At 31.5% G+C, this 7,183-nt stretch overlaps 1 pseudogene across 1 annotated transcript; it reads right to left on the bottom strand.

Moving 5' to 3' along the window:
* Nucleotides 1-5,008: 5,008 nt before the first annotated feature.
* On the bottom strand, nucleotides 5,009-5,797 carry LOC149564883 (calmodulin-like protein 3 pseudogene; annotated as a pseudogene). Its single transcript, XR_016361460.1, has one exon. The product of XR_016361460.1 is annotated as a calmodulin-like protein 3 pseudogene (transcript).
* Nucleotides 5,798-7,183: the final 1,386 nt, after the last annotated feature.

The raw sequence follows: 7,183 nt of genomic DNA, 5'->3' as shown, positions 1-7,183 counted from the left end.
TTTGGCATTGATGGAAACATTTGGGAAAATGGTCTAACTCCCAAAATGATGTCATACATAACAAAAACAAGTAAAAGTAACTAAACAAAATTTCCTTCAAAACATAATAATTTTATTCATGTTTGATGCATCATTACATTCCTTATCACTCCTTATATTGATATAGAAGTGTACTCCCCCTTACATATACAATCATACAATTTACATATTAATACTCCTTTCCCATGCTTACAATTTTCCTTACATATTACTCTCCCTTTGACATCATTGACAAAGGTGTCAAAAACTATATACAAATATTTTGTGGCGTATTGCTGATCAAATGGATATCCTGGATAAACAATCTGCATATACAAGTTTCAAACTTTCCACTTCCTTCTTCTAGTTCTCCTACACTGTATCATAAATAATGATTAGTGCGTATAGTGCATAAGATGCCACTTCAACTACACTCAAGTCAGTATAGGAAAACTTATCATAGGAAGCTTCTGCTACAAGACATTACTTCTATTGCCTTTGTAAATGCTAATCTTTGGTGATAGGATTTCTCAAAGAGTAGAGAACCTCTTTTTTGGCTTTTCCTTATTAGACTCCAAACCTCTGATCACATTATGGATCTTCTCCGCTTCTATTCTAGAGTCCTCAATACCAGTCTCAATGAGCTATAATTTTTTAGTGAGTATGTCATGATCACTCAACTTACCCTTTATTTGACTCTCAAAGTTTGTCAGGTACTTGTATGACAACACACACTATCTATACAACTTCTTACCTTCATTAATGCGTTTCCTTAACTCCTTGATGCTTACATCAAGTTCCTTCGAGTCATTTTTCACATTCGTGCACACTATATTAAAAAGTGTTGCATCATGTTTGGCCTATGCATATGCTAAAGATACCTCAGATAATGTTGTGAATTCCTTATCAAAGGTCTTCACCAATTCCTTTTCTTTCAACTACAAGTTTGGATTAGCTATAGTTGTGGCAACTATCTTTTGTATTTTGTCCAAGGCTTCAACTAGTGTCTTCTCCAAAGGCTTCACATATTTATTCTTATGGAGAAACTTGTTCAAAGAACTCATAGGTCCATTTTGATGATGATGATCATTAGATGGTACTACTACTATTGCTTCTTTTCTACTACAACTACTACTAGAATGAATGTAACTATTTCAATTCAACAATATTATTCTCTTCCTCATCCTTCTTCCTCTCTTCTTCCAGTATCTCATCTTCTCTCTTTGACATTTTTTTCTTTCTTCCTTTCCTCTTCCTCTTGATTCTTCTTTCTGTCCTCCTCTTCTTTATTTTTCCTTTCTTCTTCTTCTTTCTTTTTCTATTCTTCTTTTTCTTGCTTTTTCTTTTCCTCTTCTATCATATTTTCCTCTACTAACCTCTTTATTATTTTTTATTTTTTTCAACCTTTCTATTTTCTTCATCTCTCCTCATTACCTCTTCTTTTCTCTTTTCCTCATCCTATTTCTTCTTTTCCTCTTCTTCATAATCATCATCAGAGCTAGAGTATGCTATGATATTGCCAACAATAGATTTCCCAAATGATCCAAAAGGATTCTCCATTGTATCTACATTTATGTATGTACTGTCCACTTGCCTGGATTCAATACCCATAACAATGTGCCGTGGTGAGAGTGTTTTCTATGTCTCTTCTACTTCTTCCTCATCATTGGAAGGTGTACTTAGTTGTACATAAGCTAGGCTCTCAGATTTGGACTACACACTCACCTTTGCTACTATAGGCACTGAGGTCATGTATTTCACAGTGGCCTCCTCTGTTTCCTTTTTCATATCATCATGTAGTTACCTCCCATCAGAAGAATTGCTCTTCTTTTGTTCCTTAGCAAGAGTTCAATACCCTTCAAAATTTTGTCTAAGTCCTCCTTAGTGTTAACTTCACATAACTTATGGATCATAGTCTCTCTTAACTTAGTGTCCTCTTTAGTCACTATTTTCTTTCTATTCAATAACGTATTATATAGGTCTTCTAGTATCTTATTCTCAATGTTATCAAACCTCTTATTCCACAAAATCATATTCCTCACTATGGAATTTTCTAGTTGCCTTCTATCCATGTTATTGTACAAACTATAATACTTATTTAACTTTACAAAATTAGCATCATTAATTATTTGCATGTTGAGGTTTTCTACCTTTGGCTTCCATGCTTTCTTTCCTATTGGTGTGCTGCCTTCTTGCATGACTTGCTCTACTAGTCTATCCTTTGCTTCATCCTCAAAATCCTTAGAATTATTGACTTGCAAGGTCTTCCTTCTCTTTCCTGGTCCATTGGTGGTCTACTTACCCTTTTCTTGGTGGATGGTGTTGGTTCTTGCTTAATTTTCACCAGTCTTCTTGACTTTCTCTATGCAACATGTGTTTCCTCCTCTGACTACCTCCTTGGTTGATCACTTCTTGTTCTTATTGGTTGCACTTGTGCATTTGCTGGATATGGTGCCTATGCACTAGTTTTAGAAATAGCTACACCTACTTAAGGTGTTGCAACAAAAATAGGTGTTGTCTCTATCATGTTTGATTGCCCACTTGCCTTCATTTCAAGTGCAATACCTTTAACTTCATTATACCCCTCACAAGTCATACCTGATTCCTTAAGGATGGAATCAATATTCTTTTCTAGACTCTTCCTTATCTCTTTACTATGATGTTCATAAAGAACTTTTCTCATCTTCTCTTCATAGGTTCCCCATCTAGGGCACTTAGTGTTATCCTCATATTCGAGTATGAACTATGCATACCCTTCAATAATTTCTACACTCATCTCATATCCCATGGGCTCTATGAACTTAACCCTTAGTTTTATAACTTCCATGTAGGTGTTATCAATTTCTATCACAAAGCATATATCATCCTTATACTACTGATCGAGTACTTATGTGTTGCATTCATGACCATATTTTTCATTGATGTCAACATATAATCTTTGTGGATAGTTTAGCAAGAGTTTTAGAGGAAGATTCATTTGACAAGGTTTGTGATTAGAGAGTTATGCTATGCGCACTTGAAGGTATATCCAAGAACCTATCTTAATGGTATGTATCATTGAAAGAGTTAAGAATATTTAGATGAGTTACAAAAAGATTTGTGGAGGCTTCTCTCAAAGAGATTTTCTAGTTGGTAGTTTCTGATAATTACATTGTATCTTTTCAATGAAGTTGAGGACCATTCAGTGAGATTGTATTATAGTAAGAGATTTATTTAGGATGCTATAGTTAAGATGGTGGGATCATATGTTAATTATGTGAGGTTTTGTGAATATTGTTCAACATTTTTTTCCTAGGAAGCTTGCTGATTATATTTTAAAATCTATATGGGTTGTGTTAGTTGTAATGTAACATATATTGTAACATTTCATTGTGGTCATATATTATTCATTAAAATTTGAGAAAGCCCCAATGTTGACTCAATTAGGACTTGGTATAAAGGAACGTTTATTTCCTTGGTTGTAAGTGTTGTGATAGATTAGTGAGATCATTATGTTTGATCAAAGTAGAGATTGGTATTGAGGATATACTATGTACTTAAAAAAAAATTGTATTGGAAAACCAATTAGTGTTTAGTTAATTCAAGAACACATATTTGTTATCTTGGAGGTTATTTACTAAAGATAGTTTGATGCTATTTGAAAAGTGGGACCAGTTATCTTCCTTTCAGCTCCTAATAGGGATTGAAATTCTCATAACTAGGACTTACATGTACTAATTACATTTTATTTGACTTATAACAAGGTTACATTTTTCACAAGTAAATTTTATATTACTACATCAGATCTTGTGGTCATCATTCTAGGCTAGATTTCCCCTTTGATCATGGATTTCCCTAGTTAATATATGTAGTGTTACTATGCATGGTTATCTTTCTTCGGTTGTTGCATCTATTGATTACATGTTTCAGAAATAATAAAGATATTGAGAGTTGTTTCAAATACATAACTAATTCACCCCCTGCCTCTAGTTATCTTGGTGGACTTTACTTTATAACATGATCGTGTTGCAGTTATGACAATAAGTGGAAAAAAAAGCTACCAACATTATATCAAATAGAATGTGGATTGTTTGATTTAGAATCTCCCCTAAAGACCAGGGAGGTAGAAATTCCCAAGAAGCACAAGATGACAATGAGCACTCAATGTTTAAGGATTTCAATAACAACTTAGCTTCTATTATTTTCATGATATCATAATAAATACGTCTACTCCACAAACAATGAACTTCAATGTTTTTAAAGGTTATTTGGTTCCCTATTCTATATATTTGAGATGATGAGGGATAATAAAGAAAACCTATCTTGTAAGGGAAAGTGTTGAATTATTCATATTTCCATGGGTGGCTGCATCCTTAAATGACATGTCTTTTCCTTGAAAAATGCAATTATCTTTTGGAACATAGTGTTGTCACAGCCTTGGTCCTATTTGATGGAAATTTTCTAAACATTAGATATTATTCACAATTGATAGCCAATAGTACACCTTACAAGGCCTTGCCTAGGCTAAAGGTTTGAATCTCTTCACCCATTGTATGGAAAAGTTACCCAAAGTAATCTTGGAGAGTTATTTCTCAACTTTCTATAATCTCAAACCCCTCAAGCTAGTCCAAATATATTTAAGAGATTTCACTCCACCATTCAATAGTAAATCAACAAATTCAATTAAGAAAAAATATTCTTTGTGATTTAACAAATATAAGATATTTATAAGTATCTTTTGTTCTTATGAAAAGAAAACATAGAAAAGTATAATAAAATTATTGATTATAAATTAAATCAATATTGTAAGAAAATCTTGATCAATTTACCAAATCCTAAACTATACCAAATTAATATCTTTCACTATTCCACCACATTAATCAAAAAATATCCCTAGTGTTTAATTTTTTATCTCTTGAAAACATTCAATTATTTGGCCTGAGTGTCCCATTAGAAATATATAAGTGTAGGGGCATAGTTAGAAAATTCATTTCCCTATTCTAAACCGATATTCATAATAAAAAACTTAATCCGAGTAGCCCCTCGTTTATGTTGGGCGAGTGGGATTAGAATAGGCATTTATTAAATCTTGGCGGATAACAGTTGTAACGGTTTTGTCTAGGGACTGTGCAAGGACAGTGAAACCCCTAAACAAAAATAATTTCGTAATGTAAGGAGGCATGACAATTCATGACGACATTGCAGAAGACATCATATTTTTGAATTCGGAGAAATCCAGCAGTCCATTGCAGTCCGAATCAAATCTGCATATCATTTGTTTGCAGTAGTGTGGAGGTTGCGCCTGCGGAATTAACCCTAACATCAATAGCACTCTCTGCAATTCTTCACAAGAGATGTATCCATCTTTGTTATCATCAAAAACATTAAAAGCCTCCATCAAATCCTCTGATTCATTCCCTTCTTCATCTTGCTCGCGGTTGAAGATGAATTGATATAAATCAACGAACTCTTCGAATTGGAGGATTTCGCTACAAATCTCTTCACCTCTGTCTCTCATGAGTACAAATCTCAGATCTTCCTCTGACATTTGTATCCCGAGCTTCTTTATAAACCGATAGATTTCATTTACAGAGACGACTCCATCTGCATTTTCGTCCACCATTTCATATACTCTTCGAACTTCTCTCAGATCCGCCATTATAAGAAGGAAATCTCTGAGCAGACCTAAGAAAACAGAGTTATTATAAGAAAAGTGAAGGTCGAAGACGATACGAGGTGTGACTGAAAGAATTGGGCCGATCAGATTTATAAAAGGGGAAAGCGAAGGATCGAGGGCGTTGCAAGGAAAAAGTTAGGATGCAGTGTAGAAGTTGCCCTCCCAATACCGAATAAATTGGTCGAATGAGAAGGCGGAGGAAGGATAGAGTGCACCTTCCCTTCTCTTTTCTAATCGTTGACATGTCGCTATCTCTTGGTTAAACTGCGGCTAACTTTCCGCGTGGAATTTGTGTGGTGTTTTGGAATACACCATGTATATCGTGGGAAAAGACGGTGAAAGTTTTCTAAGATGAGGTATTATATAGTAAGGTTTGGTTTGTAGGTTAAAAGTGTTAAATAGTTAAAGTTGACTAATTGTTTTCAAGTTTAGTTTTTACATCATAGAGGCAAATTAGCAATCGCATGCTTTTGTACATGTAATTAATGTGTCGATAGGAGATGTGATTTAAGAGAAAAATGTAGAATGAACTTTAAATATTGTAAATATAAAACTTTTTCAAATTAAAATACAAAAATAAAAAATTTGAAGATTAAAACATAGATAAAATTTTTACAATATTTAGGAAATTTGAACATTGCTTAAGAAACATGTTCAATAATTTTAATATTTTACAATTAAATTCAATTTATCAAATATGAAAAAAAAATCATTTAAAAAAACCTCATCAAAAAATTAATAAGAGAAATACAAAAAAATTAATATGAAAATAGCAACATCTCTAACAAATGTTCTATTGACTAAATAAATTATAGAAACTGAAAAAATAATATTTGAAGAAAAAATTAAACTAATAAAAAAGAATAATTTAAAGTAATTTAAAAACTAAAACCTAAATCAATTAAAAAAATTAAAAGTTTAATAAATAGAAATCACAACATAATCTAATGTGGAGATCACAAGTAATTATCTTTTAAATAAATAAACAATGGAAAAAATATTTAAAAGTGGATATTTAAATTATAATCTTAGGTGAACACATTAGATTATTAATAATTTTTAATTTAAATAACATAATATTTACTAAAATCTTTTAAATAAATTAATAAATATTATTTATTCAAATTAAATTTATCAAATATGAAAAATAATCATTTTAAAAAATTCATCAAAAATTATATTATGAAAAATTAATAAGAGAAATACAAAAAAATAATATCTCTAATAAATATTCTATTGACTAAATTAATTATAGAAATTAAAAAAAAAATTTAAAGAAAAATTAAACTAATATAGAAAAATAAATTAAAATAATTTAAAAACTAAAATCTAAAACAATTTTAAAAATCAAAAGTTAAAATAGATCACAACATGAGCTAATGTGGAGATCACAACTAATAAATAGAAAAAGAAAAACAATAGTTAAAAATGGAGATAATAACTAATAAATATCAAAACAAGAGTTAAAAGCGAAAGGAGATAAAAACTGGCTGGTAAATAATTAGTAGG

This window comes from Cupressus sempervirens, chromosome 3 (assembly GCF_028749045.1).
Source record: "Cupressus sempervirens isolate cs-2001-9-10 chromosome 3, ASM2874904v1, whole genome shotgun sequence".
Taxonomy (NCBI): Eukaryota; Viridiplantae; Streptophyta; class Pinopsida; order Cupressales; family Cupressaceae; genus Cupressus; species Cupressus sempervirens.
Note: the sequence above shows the minus strand (reverse complement) of the source record. Positions and strands in the feature narration are given on the sequence as shown.